Source organism: Nipponia nippon, unplaced genomic scaffold, assembly GCF_047370975.1.
Source record: "Nipponia nippon isolate SJK-2023a ecotype South Korea unplaced genomic scaffold, ASM4737097v1 scaffold_5, whole genome shotgun sequence".
In the NCBI taxonomy this organism is placed as follows: Eukaryota; Metazoa; Chordata; class Aves; order Pelecaniformes; family Threskiornithidae; genus Nipponia; species Nipponia nippon.
Window position 1 is genome coordinate 10128352 of NW_028262369.1, and position 18358 is coordinate 10146709.

Below are 18358 nucleotides of genomic sequence, written 5' to 3' on the forward strand. Positions count from 1 at the left end.
GGACTTCACTAGTCAAATGTTTTGACAGACCTAAGCCTTTTTTTTTTTGCTATATTTTGAAGCCAAACAAATTGTTGACTTGATAAAATCGTAAAAGAGAGCTAGCTGTCATCCTTCCTTAATGACTCTCTTGTAGATTTTTATTGACATGGGATTCGATGCACTCAATCATAAGACTTCTGGTTAGAAGCAATATAAATGTATATTTCTACTACTTAGACCTTCTAAAATGAGCCTTTTGCCCAAACTGTAATGAAAGGAAGTGTGAGGATGCCCATTGAATCAAGGACTTCCTCTAGCAAACACTGTAGTATTGAATTAGGAGATAAATGCTTTTATGAGTGCCATTCATTACCCAGAGACTGCTGTGGAGAAGTATGGCATGGGAGGACACAGCCCTGATGGTAAACCCTGTCCCAGCTGCTAGCGAGATTCAGGCACTCTCAGCAGACTACCGTACTTGGACCGCATTCAAGCCATCCAACTTCCATATGTGCCACTAAGAAGTAGGTTGTTTTGAAGCATCCTGCTCTTAGCTGGTGAAAGAAACTATTTGGTGAAAGAAAATATTTCTTTGCTTTACCTCTGTGTTCTTAGGTTAATCTCCTGTGGGAATTATTCTAGATTCTGCTTCTACAAGTCAGCCTAGTACCAAGGAGAAAGGGGAGTAATACTGCTGCTCTGCTTGGCTGCTGTCCTCAGGGTTCTGAAAGGCAGCGTGGAACAGCCTGGTCTTCTCAATACTGCAGCTGTTTGAGAATTGCATAGAGCAGAGGTCTTGGCAAACCTGGGAAGGCAGCACTGCATTGGCTCATTCAGAGCTGTTTACAGCCACTGAGGTTGGGAAACTGGGCTTACGTTTCAGGGGGGAAAAAAAAAATCTATTCTGATTTGAATGCTAAATAATATGTGCGATCTTACTCCAGAGATAATGATGATTTTCTGCTAAATTGGATAGCAAAATAAACCAGTGGCTTTAATGCTTTTCTGAAAAATCTAGATGGTTTTTAATATTTTTTTTTTAAAGGAGCTTGTGTTCTGGGGAAATCGATAGAGGGGAAGGGCTGATTAGTCTCCTAAATCTTACTCTTAAAAATAAGTTTTACAGTCATTTGAAAAATGTTGGCTATAAAAATTCCTCTCCAGCATTGTAATTATGAGCAAAGGATTGCAACTGAGATCATTGAAGGCTTCAGCTGCTTACCTGTCTTCAGGCCAGAGGAGCTACACCTTTGTGGACGTGGGTCCAAGTCTCCATTGGGTGCTTTTTTTATCTGGTTTTATAAGAATTGTTCCTTAACTTGGTTCATTAACTTAGTTCCAGGTATTTCATACATCTTTAAGATTATAAAGGAAAGATGAAAATTAAATGGATTTTTCTCTCAGAGAGTTTTCAGTGAGGTTTAGTTATTCATGGTACGCAAGTGCAGAACACTGATAACTCCAGTCTGGAAACCAGTGGCTTCTCAGTATCCTTGCACTGACATCCTTTTCTTATCAAACCGATATTCTATGTGACAAATAAGGACAGAGCTGGCTTTAATTTAAGCCAATGCCTAAGCTCCCACTGATTTCAGTAGTAATGAATTTTGCTCCTGTATCTCTACACTTCTTTTGCGATGAACTTTAAAAGCTGGTAGTTTTGTCTCCATATGTTTCTTTTTTGTGTGGGAGGGTCTTTAATGATTTTGATATTTTGTCTTCAGTAGGGGAGGAGGGGGACTAGAAGTTGCTCTAGCTTCAGCTCTCAACCCTTTTGTAGGGAAGAGGGTATGAATAGTATGCACAGTTGAAATTAGACGTGTTAAAAGCTGTACGTGTGGGGGGGTTGACAATTTGAAATGCTTTTAGGATAGGTCAAATAATTCAAGAGGAGAACTTAATCAAATAAAATCCCCCCTCAGAAAGCTAAGCGCTCAGTTTGTTTATGTGACTTAGTCATCCCTTCCTATGTAGCATGATTGTTCATTTGATTCCAATTTACAGAGCAACGTGTACCTTTTTTATAGCAGTCATTAAGTTAATATAGATGTCAGAATTCAAGGCTGCTAAACTTTGATGGGTAACTTCTAAAGCAAGTATTTATCACATCCTCTTATGTTGACGCATATATCACAACGGGACACACAGTAGAGTGTTCTGGCCAGGCCACTCAACGTGTGCACAGCAGTGCTGACTTGGGTGATATTAGTGCTCAGCAGAGCTTACAATTTCATCTTGCATCTGTGACATAAGCACCAAGGTCACTTATGTTAGGAATTACACTTTTCATTTAAACTGCCTTCTGTACCATATTGTGCAGTAACACAGTCAACGGTGAATCTGCAACGTGCCACTTATTTAAAATTGTCTGTTTTGTTTACAAATGCTGCCTTTCCATGTATCTTCCAAAGTATTATGTGTAGTTCTTGGTTTTGCAAACTCAGTTGCTTTTTTATTTGTGAAGTATGATTCAGTGGTATCTATGGTCTTACAGAAGGGCAAGCTATATGCAGCAGGCCATTTCTCCTGAGGCAGTTAACTCCCTGCTCCTGTGAAATAAGTTGTCTCGTACTAAGTGGCAAATTACTGCTGTTCAGTGTTATTCCTCTGCATGTGATAGCTCTTCCTGAGGAATTTTGCTCCACAGTTCCAACAGGAGCTGTGGCTTTGTTGGGATCAGCTTAACAAACTATCACAGGTGATAAGACCAAGCAGTGATTCCCAGCTCCTGCTGAGCTTGAGATCGTGTTGCCACTGAAATATATTTCTCTAATTGGAGCACTGGCTATACATGGAATAAACCCAAGACCACATGAAGGTACTCAAATGAACCGGTATTTCTAAATAGAATAGATAGAATTGAATAAATAAAGCATTGACAACTTAAAAGAGGGTGTAAACTTGAGTTCCAGCTAGCACTATTGTTCTAAGTGCAGTTGTCTGCTCAAAAAGTAGTGATAGGTAAAAATCAGTATGGCTTATTGCCACTTCTGCCCTTTAGGGCCTGTGCTGATAGACTGTCCATGTACAGTGCTCCTCTGTGGAGGAATCATGGTGTAGAGCGATCATTGTGCTGTCCACTGAAGTAGATACTTATTTGGTTTGTTTGTTTGATGTATGGGTAGTTGGCTTTTCAAAAACTGTCTGTAAAAGGGTTCTGGTGATCATTTGCAATATACTCAAAACACAGCATGCTTCTCCCAGTTCTTCTCAGTAGAGAATGATGGGACATGATAGGAAGCAATTCTACAAAATTACTTTTTCCTAATGTGTTTTGTACTGTATCATGTAGTGACTGTGACAGGAGAATTTATTGGCCCTTTCGTGAACCTGTTTGGATTGCACGCTGAGAATACAAAAAAAAAAAAAGGTGATAATACAGAGAATGAAGAATTATGTACCATCATGCCCTAGAAAGAAGTGACTGCTGAAAAGCAATCTCCAAAGCTATCTGAACATCAGAGTGTTAAAATTAGGTTCTGGAACATAATGTCTAGGAAAACACTTCCCTTTTGGTGGATGCCCCCAGGTGCGTGAGCAAGGAGGGAAAGGTGGTGCTCTGTGATACCTTGCTGATCCGGACCGTCAGGGGGTTAGGACCTGCTGTAAGATGCAGGCACTGCTAACAGTACTTGCGTTTTAGAGATGTTGCCAGTGCCTTAAAAACAACAATACAAAACAACAACAAAAAAAAACCCAAATAAGAACTAGAAAGGACTGGCAAAGAATCTAAACCCCAAATAATCTGAATACTATAACAAGAACAGTCTGTTAATAGGTGTGCCTGGACTGGGAGTGTCAGTGCCATCTTTAGAATTAACATTTCCATTCCACTTCGTGACCGTAGATGTCTTTCAAGTGGATGTAAAAAATCTGACAAAGCAGAGTGCTTGAATTGTGCTTGGGTTCTGTAATTGACCAGGCCTTAAGGCGCAAGAAAAATTAATAGTGAGGCATTGTTGTAATGAATTAATTTTGTGCTTGCTCAACCACTCCACATTTAAACATATGGAACCATTTTATGTGTAGGAAGAATCTCATGAGAGAGAGAGCTGTGTCAGCCTGGTTATTTGAGCCGGCCAGAGCAGGGATGGGAGAGCTGATTGTTTTTGTCCATAGAGGAACTGATGTTTTACATCTGCTTTTTAACAAATAAAAATTAATACTGCTTCTGTTAGGTGAACGTTTTGTTTTCTCTTTAGTGTGTGAAGGTACAAAACTATTAGTTTACCTCCCATCGAATCCTGTTGAATTCCTCATTCTCTAATTAGTGTTAAAGAATTAGGTAAGAAATACCTGATTTATAGTGTACAGGTCTAGGAGCTAGTAACTTATATTTTCTTTTCAAATCTAGCATCTGGCATGACTAACTTCGGGCGTTGGAAAGTTACTGTGGTAATGCCTCAGCTGCTTTTTCTGTAAAAGAGAGGTGGTAGCTTTATCACCAAAACCTCTTTGAGCATTAGCAGCAAAGCATAATTTGATTTTTTTTTTAACTTTTGTTTCCTATCATAGTTTTACTTTATTAAACAGAGGAAAAAAAATCTAAGAATAACAGGTATTTCATTTGTCTTTTCTGATAGTAGGTGCTTTTCCTAAGGTACTTGAGTTTCAGGTATTTGGAATAACTTTTTTTCTTTAAAGTATTTACTTCACAGCAGTATGTACAGTTACTATAGAACTAAATTATATTCGGTATGTGCAGATACAGATCTTGTTTTCTGTCTATCCTATGGTTTACTCAAGAAATACATAGTTGTAAGTCTGCTTTATAGACAGTACAAATTGTGGGAAAGGTGCCTTATTGAGACTGCAGCTTTGTGGCTTCAGGAACTATCTGTGTTTCACTAATAGTGATGATTTTTTAAATCAACTTAGAGCTGATTTTAGGCGTGTATATGACATTTGTTGACACAATATGACACTGAGATTAACACAAGAGTGACTTAAATATATGAATCTTAAAAGTAAGGATTCAGTAGTGTGAACCACAAAGCAAGGATTTAAAACTAACTGAAATCCAAGAAATGGGATTCTGTTAATGGCTGAGGCTTATTAAAAACATTTGTATCATTTAGTTTCGAGCCAGGGCTTACACGTGAGCCACATTATGTAAACTCCCTTTGTAATTTTGCCAAAGCAAAGAAGATCAGTAGGTCAAACTTTTAAGCTTGACCTACTTTTTTTATAGGTACCTCACAATAGCTCAACTCTTTCCTACTTTGTTTCAAGACTAGCAAGAAAAGAAGTGGGGAGAACTAACTTTTCTTGCCTGCTGCAGTATAGTATGTAGGATTTTCATCTTACGCAGGAGTTCTCCACCTAGTCCAGGGATCTTTTTCCGGCAATATTCAGAGATATATATTAGAAGGGGGTAACTAGAGTGACTCATGGATGAGGAGGAATGTTGACCTCTGAAGATGTTAAATGCTGCTATCTATTTTAAAATCAAATACAAAATTACTTATATAGTATGGTGGAACAAATAGAATATGGAGGCAGGTTTTTTTTCTTGTACAAATTAATTTGGGAAAATTGTGAATTATTATAAATTTATAGTCTATAAAAATTTAAAATTTAAAATCGATTTATTATTACGTAATTATAAAGTTTTATTGTAATTCACAGTGCCTACAAATTTAGTAATGGACAGAGTCTTTTTTTGAGGGCTATATGCAGGAAAAAAGTTCTGTGGTAATTTTGCGGCAATCCCCTTATGTGTGCTCCAGCTGCTCTTCTCAATCTCGCTTTTCTTCCCCAAGCCTCTGACTGATGGAGATATACACAGATCTGAAAAACTGGAGCTATGGCCAAGAAGAGGATCTGTGCAGGGTAGGTGCCTGTTCTAAGGAGAGGGGAAACAAGCTAGAGCGTTGGACTGGCAAAGCACTGACATTGGCCTAATTCCATAGGAATCTATAGAGAATTAGCAGTCATAGGTTACATCCTTTCTCAGGGTAAAGCTCTTGATATCTTCCTATTATATCATATTTGATTTCCAATTTGATGTATTATCCTGTATATGTTTTTTAAATTCTGTAAATTGAGTTGATTACAAGAGTTTGATCTCTCTTGGGTGCCTTAGGAAATGTAGTCTGATTGTGATGGTTTGTCTGAGGGATGAGCTAATCAAGTGTGAAACACTAGCTGCTAAGAGTTAGAGATTCAAAATTCCACAGAGTATGTACAGTCTAGTTCCTCTCTTTGAGCAAAACATACTCAGTCTATTATGTTTGGGTCCTTGGGATGAACTAAAATGCTCCCTTGTGAAGGCATCAAAAGCCTCCCAGGGATTTACTGCAGTATCAGAAGCCAGCATTTCCTATCCATGCAACGTAGTGCGATAAGCAACAATTGGCTGCTACCCAAGAGCCTCATGGTAGCTGCAGTTCTGTGCCATAAATTACAAAGCACTTTGGGATTATTAAGGATGACAGTCTCTCAAGGTGTTATGATTAATAACCCACTTAGATGTTTAAATATTTGTCCAGTTGAAGACAGTTCACATTAGGCCTTGAACTTGACCATGAGCAATTCTTTGTGCAGTTATTTGGACGCTGCATTAGTAGGGCTGAGCTATGTCTGAGCTTGGTACGTCCAAGAATAATCAAACGACAGTGTTCATGGGCAGTAAAGTCAAGTAGTTTACTTTTGTAGTGAGCCAGCTTCTCAGTTTATAGTGTTGCAGTTCTTACTCCTGGGTTTCCCGTTCTCTTGCTCCCCAGTCATTGCCCAGGTTCTTCTTGCCTTGTTTCCACTTCTCCTGCTCTGAATGCTTCCAGCTATTGGCAGCAATGTAATTTAGTTGTATTTTAAGGAATAGGTATGGGGTCAGAATAAGAGGGAATGGAATAAACTGATTGTTCAGCGTGCCTCAGAACTGCTTTGCTGCGAATACTTCAAAAGAGCTGCTTTGAATCTAGATTCTTTCTGTACTTCTCAAATTGCTGGCATATATACTAATGTTATTAGGATGTCTCAGTGAAACTGCTTGCTTTCTGCAATAAAATCTTTGTATACATCTGAAATGAGATGGATCCTGACTTCCATGATAGGCAGGGCAAATGTACAAGTAAGGGGGAATGGTTTTATCTGTAACTTCATCAGTATGAGCTTAATGCATCAAACATACAAAACCTTTAATTGTAATGTCTTTATACCATAGCGAAGTGGAGAAAACTGATAAGAGGTTGTAATGGTCATCAAGTTTCCTGAAGGCTGGCTTTTGTGTAGAAGGTGACTTGTTTGACTTGAAAATTTGCTTTAATGTTCAGTCTTATCTGTACAAAATAGAGATATTATAAATTGCAGTATTAAGAGAGATCTTTTCTTAAGCATAGACAGCAACCAACGGTATTCCCACAGTCAGTGGAAGTGTCAGCTCCAGAACTGCCACAGTGGAAGGTTCTGATCTCCTTTCTTGTAGAGGAGAAAATGCACTGCAGCTTCTGTGCCTGTTGATGCGAGGAGCGTTGTAGGCGTTGCATGCTGTGGGGGAAGAGAAGTCACAAGGGTGAAGAAAGAACTTTTTTTTTCCTTAGGTTGAATTCCGTTCTGAAACTAATCATGCACCTAAATTCATGTGTTAATGATGTTGTTCTCCATTGTAGAAACTTGTGTGGGAAGAAGCATGTTTCACTTTGTTTTTTAAACCCACACTTCAATTTAAAAACTCTGCAACAAGATTGTACAGGAAACCTGAAAAGATTGAATGGCCAGGAATTTCTAATGTGGTCTCATAAATTCTTTCAGTGAAATACTATTGGGTCACTCGGCAATTACAAGAAGCACCCTGAAGCTTAATACATGAAAAATGGTGAAATAAAGAGAGTAAAGGCTAGTAGTGGTTGCTGTTTTACAAACAGAAGTCTGTTGACTTATGCCCAATGTAATCTGAAGTAAATGCTCTCTGTAAGTATATGTTCAGTAAGATGAAGTTGGCGATAAAGACAGAGCATTTCTTGCCTGTTTATATTGAATCTAAAATTAGAGAGGGTTCTGTTTCAGAATGTCAGTATAACAACTGTATAAACGTATGTTAACAGATATGCTCTTTGGAGCACTATATAACATCTGATTGCTTTTTAAGAATAGTGCCACTTGTTCAGAAAGGACTGAGCCCTGCTGTTAAGATAAAGTCGTATTTTATTTCAGTAAAGTGTGAATTTTACTGTTCAGGAGTGGTCTGTCTTCTCTTATTCTAGCCAAAAAAAAGTCTCCAGACTCTTACGGTCTATTTTTGTAGATGCCAATTTGTGATAAGGGAGAAAGCGTTATCACCACACAGACAGCACCTGTTAATTGCCTAAATAATTCAGGCTTAAATTATGCAGGCTTCTAAAACAAGGACTTGCCCTAGCAAAAGGGATAAGAAAATATAACTTCAGGATAAATCCTGAACATGCTCCCTGCCTTCCTATTCTTCTTTGGTTTTAATGTGTTTGTTGTGATGGGAACAACAAGTAAATGCCTAAATTTGAGAATTGTTACTGCAGAAGAAGGTTGGGTTTTTTTTCCAATTTGCCTGAAAAGTTAAAGCTACCTTTTATACTGGGGGGCGGCTTAAAACGTTAATCAGCCAGGAAACTGTGTCCTGGCTGTCCTTGAGGACAGATTGTATGTAGTTAAGCTATATATCAGTCTGTCTTTCAGCACGTGAAGCATTACTTGTAGAGAATAAATTGTTTGTTGGCCCTGTACCTAATCCCTATTTAAAGTGCAGTTTAACCTGTATTGCCAGTTGTTACAAGCACATCATACACAGATTTGGCAACAGTTGAAAAGTGCCTTTAGGAATAAAAACTGAGGTTAGGTTTTATTCTACTTGAAAGATTACTCTAGTTGCAATGAAATACATCTTGGGACATTTAGGTGCCATTCTTCAGTTGGCAAAGGTGCCTTATGGAATAAAGCAAGTCTAGTAGACAGAGGTAGTATCTTTTACATCCCCAGTTGGTAGAGTGGGGGAAACTTGTGTGTCCAAGGAAGGCCTTGCAAGACCAGAAATGTGCTTAATCTTTCCAATTATTCTAGTTGTTCTAATAAAAGGTATTACTTCTGCCTGCAAACTTCCCTTCTCACGTCCTCGTTGCTATAAATACAATCCTGCCGTCGGTTATGTGATTTAAAGAAATTGCCACCGAATTGTTAGTACATTTTATTTGCTTTTTGAGTATTTTGTTCCTTATTTAGCAAGGTGTGTTGTACTTTCTGGCAACCTGGGCCTAAAATTTGCTCTCAGCAGTGGACCAGGAGAAAGTTAGGCTCAGCTGTAAAAAACCATTCAAGCATATAAGGTGTATTTAGGCTGAGTGTTTGCAGAGCAGACACCTAAAATTTGCAACTACGTTTCTAACCATATAAATGCCAAAAGGCATTTCAACGCTTCTCTTTTCACCTTACACTGCTGGGTGATTCATAAGGCCATGGAAGAGCCAGATCAGTGGGTGTCCTTGGAGCATGTCTGATGCAAACTGAGTTCAGCGCAAAGCACAACAGTTAGAGCTGACAGAGGAAGATGATCCTTATTCCTCCTGAATTTCATTTGACAAAATGCACAAGCAGTCTTGAGGGCAGGGCCAGAACCTGAGATTTCTCCCTATTGTTGAATGCCCTTGTCACCAGGCCAGAGAAATTGCTTTAGATTGTAAACAGGAAGGTTGACAGATATGTCGTCTTCATGAATAAAGAGAGAGAGAATAATAGATTAGTTACTTTACTTGGTGTGATTTGGGGGTTTTGGTATATCTGTCCTGATCTGCTTGGACATCTATTAAGTTTGAAACTCAACTGACTTGGTGAAATGGTGCTTTTAGATATGCAGGAGTTAAAAATGGAGAGCTCTGCAGTCCAGATGTTGCCAGCCCGTGAACAGATCACCTTATAAGACACCTATGTGGAAGGTGATCCACTGAACTGCGAAGATCCAGAATTTCTGCGTTCTTGCTGTTTGTGTTGTGTTTGTATCACACAGCAAACTCTGGTGCTGCCGTTACTGACCCACCTCACGTCACTGACTCCTCTAGATGATGGCCAGCCTTGAAGAGCCTGCACATGAACCATTGGATTGTGAAGTGATGAGCAGACCATTTTCGAGAATGTTGGGGTAGGGTTGTGTGATGTGTTGGATGGAGAGGTATCATTTTACAGCTCTGTCTGAAGCCAAATATAACTCTTGAAAAGAACACAAGCTCATCAGATGTTAAATGGCAGAACAGCTGCAGGTGTCATAGCTTCTGGCTTTCAACTGAACATATGGCATAAAACTGGTGTAGCTGACGAGAAAAATCACTTTTAAATATTGACACTGCTTTTGATCTTTCTTTTTTTAGGCAGTGGATTTTGTCAACTTTGAATAGCTCTATTTTGGTGGGGGGAAAAATGGAAATAACTATGGATTTTTTTGTTTGTTTTTTAAAGCTAAATAAAACATTAAGTTTTCTTTTTTTTTTAAGTTCTCTCTTTTTTTCCAGGCCCTTGCCACTTCAGAAATTGTAAAGATTCTAGTCACTGGCAACACTATCCTATTGTGAAAATGCTTATAGTGTCAGAAAATAAACAACCAGAAGGATGCAACTTATTAGAGATCCTGTTTACCAACATTTAATTAATGCCATCTTCTGAAGTAGGAAAGAACACCTTCAGTGTGGGCAGATTTCTTGGCTCTGATACGTGAGAACAGACAGAGCCTTTCTTATGTCCTCAGGAGAGTTGTTCCTGCGTTGTTGCCTGAGGATAGCTCTTTCAGTGTGTGGTGGTCCATCTCTTCTGAGAGAGGGAAGAAAAAAAAAAAAAAAAGCCAAAACAAAACCCAAACATTAAAACAATCTACCCCAATACACAAGCAGCATGGCACTGAAACTTCTGTGTTGGAATTCAGAAATAAACTTGCTTTTTATTGGTCCAAATGTCTGCAATTTAAACATAACTTACAACTTGTATATTATAATGATTGTCATCTGTAGTAATAAACTTTTCTAATACGTGTAAGTCATAAGGATCTTTCCCAATAGATGGCCCCTGATTTTTTTTTCTCTTTGGGGGTGGGAGGAGTGAGGGAAAAGACTGTGGTTTTTGTGGAGAGGGGATTTGGTTTGAATTAGGCATGATACAAACACTGAATTGAAAACTTTTGAGACAAGTCAGGCACCAGATGGTCTTCAGCAGCAAGGCAGGCTTTTCTGCTAATATACCACAACTCTTTTAACATTGAGTTCAGACTTTAAAAATCAGAATTCTTCTGTTTAAAAGTGAGAAAACTTTGGAGTTCTAAAGAGTGCCAAAAATGGTACCTAATAAATTAAATTCTCTGGACATTAGATTGTTAAATAGAATTCAGTTGGTAGGTTCCTCATAGCTAGCATAAGTGGGGCTTGAAGCTAGGGACGTTACCTCACCTGTTGTTGCTAAAATGAGTTATTTTTAAGAAAATCTCTTAGCTCCTGAAACGACGAAACACCCATTAGATCTCTAGAGCAAGAAGGATGGTGCATTTCAAAGTTGGTTTGAAAGGGAGAAAACATTCTGATTTCAGAGAAGGGGATAAATGGAGTAGAAGATAAATAGCAGCTTACGTAATAATATGCTCTGTCTTGCAATATTGATTTGAATTGCCCTTAAAAGATGCGCTCTAGATATAGCAAGGACTTTCCAAGTAAATCTAGGTCTTTATTAAAACTGATCTTTTAACATTGTATAAATACTTTCCAGGTGTTTGTTTCGTACCAATAAATATCCAGTGGGCATATGAATTGACCTTGCATCTGGTCTGCTTCAAAGTGAGAAACTCTGAAGCTTTTCTTCCAGGGTTACAATACCTATTAGATGATTTAAGAGACAAAGCAGAGCGAATGCCAAAAACATAAGATCTGGCATACAAAGGACAGGAAAGATAATTCCTAATCCCTTTGTTTTGGACTCCTCTATGTTCTGTGCCTTTGCAGTTAATCCTCTGTTACTCTTTTAAGCCTTTCTCTAGATCATCCTTTAACGTTCATAAATCTTATTTTAGTAAGTGTGAACTTGGTTGCCTCTTAATCTACTAACTGAACAACATACTGGAACATCCGCAGTAAAAGAATCAATCTGTCATGCCACATCCTGAATACTGTACTTGCATGGTAACCTCGAACTTACTTTAGTGGCCTAAGTGCTAAAGAGCATCTATTCAAACTACCCCCCATCCCTCATAAAAGAAGTAATTATTTATGTAAGAACAGTAACAGATACAGTATTCTCATACTTGATTGGAAGCTGGCAGTTGATCCTATCTTACATTTTGATCCTTTTATGTACCCTTTATAGTTATTTAGGTATAATCCAGTTATTGTGTTGTCCTACAACAATGACCTAAGCAAAAAAGTGGAGGAAATGGTGTTTGACTTGCTCATAGTTATTTAGCTGTAGTTAATTATGTGTATGTGCTATTTTACAAAATGCTCTGATATGACATTATTTGAGGCTGTAAACATTTTTAAATTGCTTTAATGGGTCAATGACTGCAAATTTAGATGAGGACTAACTGTGTTTCTTTTTAGAGGGCTGTAATTCTGAGCAGTTGTAGATACAAAAAGAAATTCTATGAGCAATGCTTGTTGGTGTCATTTGGTAGGACCTTATGCACAGAGACCCTGCACTTCTGTTTAACTATTACAACATGGACCATGCCTTTTAGAATTAAGAGGTCTTCCCCAGCATTGTTAATCCTTTTTTCCTCCCCAGTTATGAAGTGCTGTGCAAGCCAGCAGAGTACTGTATCTTTTTCCTGTTCACACCAGAGGTGGTGCGTATCCTGCAAAAGCATAGTTTTTTCCCTAACCTTCTGCATTGCTTGTTCTAAGCATGACTAATCTCCTCGTAAGAGAGGGTACAGGGCCTGATTTCTGATGGATTTTTACACTGGAATAAGTAGAACTAACTATATGCACCCTGGAGTGACCTCCCAGGCTACGGTAGGGAAGGATCAGCAGTGTCAGTTCCCTGGATTTTGGGAAAGGCAGAAGGGAGAGTACTGTGTTTCCAAGGAACTAATACCTGGAATATAGAATTAATAGACATTTTACCCAAAACAAAATACATATAAATAAATGTAAGTTAGTCATTCTCTCTTCCCCCTCTGTATAGTAACATCACTTAAACTGCCCATTGCATGAAAATAAATTCCATATGTAAGACTGGGAAGCATCCCATTTAAACTGCCAAATTCCTTGGATGACTTTGAAAAATTTTCTTCTTGGAAATACCTCCTCCTTGTTTGCTGTTACGGGCAGTTGCATTGGAACTATTCTTACCGTGCTCTGTTGTTTATTCCTCTCAGGAATTCCTCGGCTATGCTTCGCTCACTTTGAAAGCGGTCTTCTGTCAGAGAGGCTTGGTTGCAGGCAAGGAGCAGCAGACATGTTAAAGGCAAGGTGGCCGAAGTCAACTTGGTGGTTATCCTTAACATTGGTACAGGGAATTAGTCTGCCATGACTAAATCACTGCATTCTCTTTAGACCTTTAAAGCTTCCACTTGGATTGGGTAGCAAGGTACCAGCTACACACTAGACAGCTGCAGCCTGTTCCTCCTCTTAGGTGGACCTAGACCTTTTTCCATTCAAGTTTATTAATTGAATAGAACTTAGAAACTTTCCAAGAAAAACATAATTTCCTCCTGTCCTTGTCTGCGGCCCAATAAGAGTTGCAGGGAATGGCTTAACTGAGCTGCCCTTATTTTACATATGTCATTCTCTGGCATGCGACTGTTACCTAACCAGCAGCAATGAATGTTTTAGCGTGCCCAAATAACATAGCTCCATGTACTGTGCTCATTACTAAAACATAAAACTTATCAGTGTCCTTGCCACATTGGCGGAGCTTTTGAGATTTACGTCACCAACACCTCATTAGGAGCCCTGTAAACTGTGCTCTTTGCTTAGCAAAGATGGTTTAAGAAGTCCACAGTACACTAAAGAAAAGTATCTTGTTTGAGCAGAAATTGTCTGGCAGTCACAACTGGGGTTTCTAGCAGAAGCACGCCGTCTCATTGGGACAGCAAGGGAGGGAGGGCGGGTGGGTGGGCGGCCTGCCTGGAAGCGGTTGGATGTTTTAACCTCCTCTCCAGGCATATTGGCCCATAATTATTTAATGTTAGTAACAAGCATTTTGCTAAGGATGTGGTTGATATATGGAAGGTAAAAATGAGGAAGCTGTTGTCAAGGAATATAAAGGATTACAGATGCATTTAAACCCAAGGAATAGCATTTTCTCTAAAATGAGAAGGAGTAAGCGCATTTTCAAGTGGGGACCGTAGGGGAGGGCAGAGGAGGAGCAGGTACCCCAAGCTGTATGAGCAAGAGCAGTTCTGAGGATTCGTGCTTTGTATGTTCATATGGCAGCGTAGCTGCTGAGCTCTGTGACCTTCTAACATTTGAGCCCCACCTCATTCACCGCATCATGCTTTTACCGTATTAGTTACTACTTATGCTATGGTAAGCTCTTCACGGCAGTGGCACCTCTCCTGTGTCCATCTGGCATGCTTGATCCCGCATGTTCTGGCAATCAAATAATAGATGAACAGCGAACATCCGAATAGCTGTTATTGTGCTGCTGCTTTCCAGCCATGGTATCGCTGTGCCACTTTTAATAATTCAGAAGTGATGGAGAGGTGGGGGAGTGAAAGGGCTGCAGCAATCTTTGTTTCTCTCCATAGCATGCAGTTCCTCCTTGGTGGCTCTGTAGTTACCACGGAAACGGGAGAGGGATGGCACAGCACCCGTGGGGCTGGACTCGGACTTGTGGGTCGGCTCCGTGGCAGTCACACATCTGCACAAAGGGGAAAAAACTAGGGCTCGTCTTTCTTTGGTCTGGTGCCTTTTCACAAAACCATTGAGGGAAAGAAGGGAAACTTAATTGTTAAACGGGTGATGCTCCTAAATGTTGATGTATTTATTAAAGTCTTGTTATTAGTGATTCCAGTAAAAATATGCAGTGTCAGAAAATGAGCATTACTGGTGGTCTGGAGGAGTTGGGTGAGGTAGCGTAGGAATATGATCATGAAATCTTTCACTGGTATAAACTGGAGTCCTGGTTATAGTCAGACTGTCACTACTGGAAGGTTGTTTAGTGTGTTTGAAATGCACTGGCACTTTAGGGAATAGATCTACTGGAAAAGACTAAGGACCACTTCACTGGCATTTGCTCAGTGCAGCATTCTCTGTTTTGATGAAGGCTGAATCTCATTTTTAGCAATTAGAATATATATCTCAATCACCTCTCGCACTAGCTATACTGACCTGCATAATGGCAGTCTCAGAAGCTACAGAGGGAGAGGCATACGAGAGAAAGGGAGCAGCCCCCTGCGTCTCCAGGTTGTCAGCATAGCTCCTGATGGCTGTGCAGTGCAGGCATTGGGAGGAGGAGGATGGGCAGGCGTGGTTACTCCGCTGCACATGTCTTAGGGCTGTATCCATCTTTAAGCTGCCTAGCCTACTAGCATTAGCTGTGCCGTTTGTATTATACCTGTCTTAGGTGCTTAGATTTACAGCAATTATGGTGGAATTGTTCTGAGGGAACGACTAAAAGCCTCTTTTACCTAGGGATCAGAGTGGAACTTGGTGACTGGCTTGAGATGGACTGTTGGGCTATTCTCTAACTACAGGCAGAAGGGGACTGTTCGATTTAGTATCTCTGTCCCTCCTTTCAGTGATAGACTAGATAAGGTTAAACAAGATTTTATGTAACAAGTTAGTTTGTTGGCAGCTGCCTGGCAACTGTTTGCTTGATTGCTTTAGAATGGGACCAAGACAATAAAATACCATGTAAACCCACTCTTTTGAATTTTGTGGGAAATAAATACTCTTTTTCCACACCAGAGACATCTTTTGAAGTCTGCATTCAACAGATTTGTCATTATGGGAGCAAGCTATGAAGTTTAATTTCCTTCTGCCCAGTTTATGTACACAAATGAGGTATTCCTGTATAGTGAACTTAAACTTGAACTTTAACTAAATTTATGAGCACATAACGAGGTTGTTTCTCCCAGTTACCATCGTGAAACCTTTTGAAATAGTTCACAGACCTTTTCTTACCCTTCATTTGCCTCCCTAGAGTCTGCAGGCTCAAGGTTCAAAACCTTGAATATGGAGTATATCTACTTCGAATTTGTAATCCATGAAGCAGAGTTAAGAGAAAATATTAAGTATGTGGTAGCAAAAGCTTAACCATAAAGTTCAGTATTTTTGTTCCAAAATGGCAGATCCTGAAATGTAATTGCTGATGCTTTAAAACTGATTAAAAAAAAAAAAAATAGTGGAACCCCACACTTGGGCACCAGAAGTGATGTTTAGGAAACCCTGCTCTGAGTAGTTTCTTGCAACTATCCTTGTGTCTTCAAAAGCAATGCTACCCTCGTACTCGCAATTCGGAGATTTTTGTTCTCCTTTCTTTTCATTTTCAGTTGTGGGTTTGTTGCGGGGTTTTTTTTTTTTGAGAAAATCAGCCTTTGGAGAAGTAGATGTTGACAGCAAAAAAACTACAGGAAACTACTTAGTGTTTTGTATGAGGTTCTGCAACGTGTGTGCGTTTCAGGGAGCTTGACTTTTAAGAACACATGCACATCTCCCCTCTGCCCCAGCAGCTGATGTAAAATGAAAACACTGCGGGCTATGAAAAAGCAACTGAGAAGCAGTTCATGTAAAACTGTACTGTACAAGTATGTGAGCTGTGCAAGATTGCTTGTGTCGTTCTGGTTCAGTTTTGTGTAATCCGGATGCACGACAATGGTGTGATTGCTGTATATCTGGGGAAGAAAATGCCAATTTTGTTGGTTTGTGACTGACACTTTTTTAAAGGATTTTACTTCAACTTTTAGCTGAAAATTAATCTCTGAATCTTTCAGCTGATGAATATGTAATTAAAAGGATGTATTTGAATAGGGCTAAAAACTTGTAGTCTAAATAAATGTTACAGGAATGCTTCAACAGAACAGATTGAGTAATGTTTTTGCTCTTGGTTCTTCTCATCCTCTAGGAGTGTATCAAAAGTGCTACATCTAATAAAACATGATATTCTGCCTCCTAACCCAATGATTCTAAGCTCAGAAGCTGATTCTGCTGGTGCTCATTGCTGAGGTGTAAGCTGGCAGGATCAGAACACTTGTAGAAATCGGCTCCAGGGTGCTAGGAGGTGCATGCTAGGACTGGTTACCCTTTTGATTATTGGCTTACTTCTTTGTTTCATGCCTTTTTTTTTTTTTTTTTAAAAAAAGGCTAAAAAGTATGACAGTTGTTTCTTCCTCCAAAACACATGCAAAACTTAAGCTTCTAAGTCTTACTGAAATTGTTTCTAAGTTGCCCTCTTTTTATTTTAAACAGGTCAACTATAACAATACAGACAATAATTTGTGGAGGAAGCTGTTGACTCTAATATTATCCACTGTTGGTTTTTGCTCCTAATTTAGGTAAAGGACAATTGTGATTATTTAGGAAAACAGTTCAGAGGAAGGGACAAAATTGAGAAATATAGGACTTAATGTTTAAGAGACACTGAAAGAAATGGATTTTAATTTTGCATGTTAATTTTGGGTTAAAATTTTCCAAATAAAGAGAACTTCACTATTAAAGCTTACTAAAAGCTTCTTTATGAGTCTCAAAAGCACTGAATTGCATTTTAAATCGGATTTTTTTTTGTTTAACAGAAAATACCTCATTTTGTGTAAAACTTCATGGTTCCTGTACCAGTCTTGTCCTTTTCTAGAATCTTTTTGATAGATCTTTTGTGTAGATAGCCCAGTTTGTGTGTGTGGTGTTAGCTGTCAAAAGGATTGACCAGCCTCTTGCATAGAGGGACTCTTAAAGAGTTATTGTCAATAAGTGTGGGTGGTTGTTTTTTTTTTTTTTAAATGTTCTTAAAATCTTGGTGAATCAAATGCAGTTTCTGCTGCAAGACTTTGAGGATTAAAGCTGTATTTACAGATGAGGGAAAAAGGCCTTAGACAAATAAAGGCATTTTAGGGGGCTGCAGCTCATTTTGTTAGATTATGAAAGTATTTCATCTTGCACAGATGAGGGAGTGATCGTCTATACAACTCAGCTACCACTTTAGCTGATACTGGCAGGCTTTATAGGAGTGCTTTATCCCTTTGATTAGACCTTGATTGCCACTCAAGAACCAGATACAGCTTGCAGCCATCTCACTTCAACTTGTGCAAGCATATGATGAAAGAACATGAAGACAGATGTTTAAAGCATGCCCCCCCTATCCTCTGTGTTTGAAGGGCTTATTAAGGTTCATCAAAGAAAGAATCCCTTATTTTTGGACAATTCTGAGCTTTGGTTTGCAACTGAGCGCCCCTCAGAGAGGATTTTGAAAGTTTACTTGCCTCTCTGCTATGTATTTT

At 39.1% G+C, this 18358-nt stretch overlaps 1 protein-coding gene across 3 annotated transcripts in view; it reads left to right on the top strand.

Moving 5' to 3' along the window:
• The window catches only part of MOSMO (modulator of smoothened), a 32733-nt gene that overhangs the window by 2199 nt on the left and 12176 nt on the right, over window positions 1-18358 (top strand). The window lies entirely within an intron of this gene.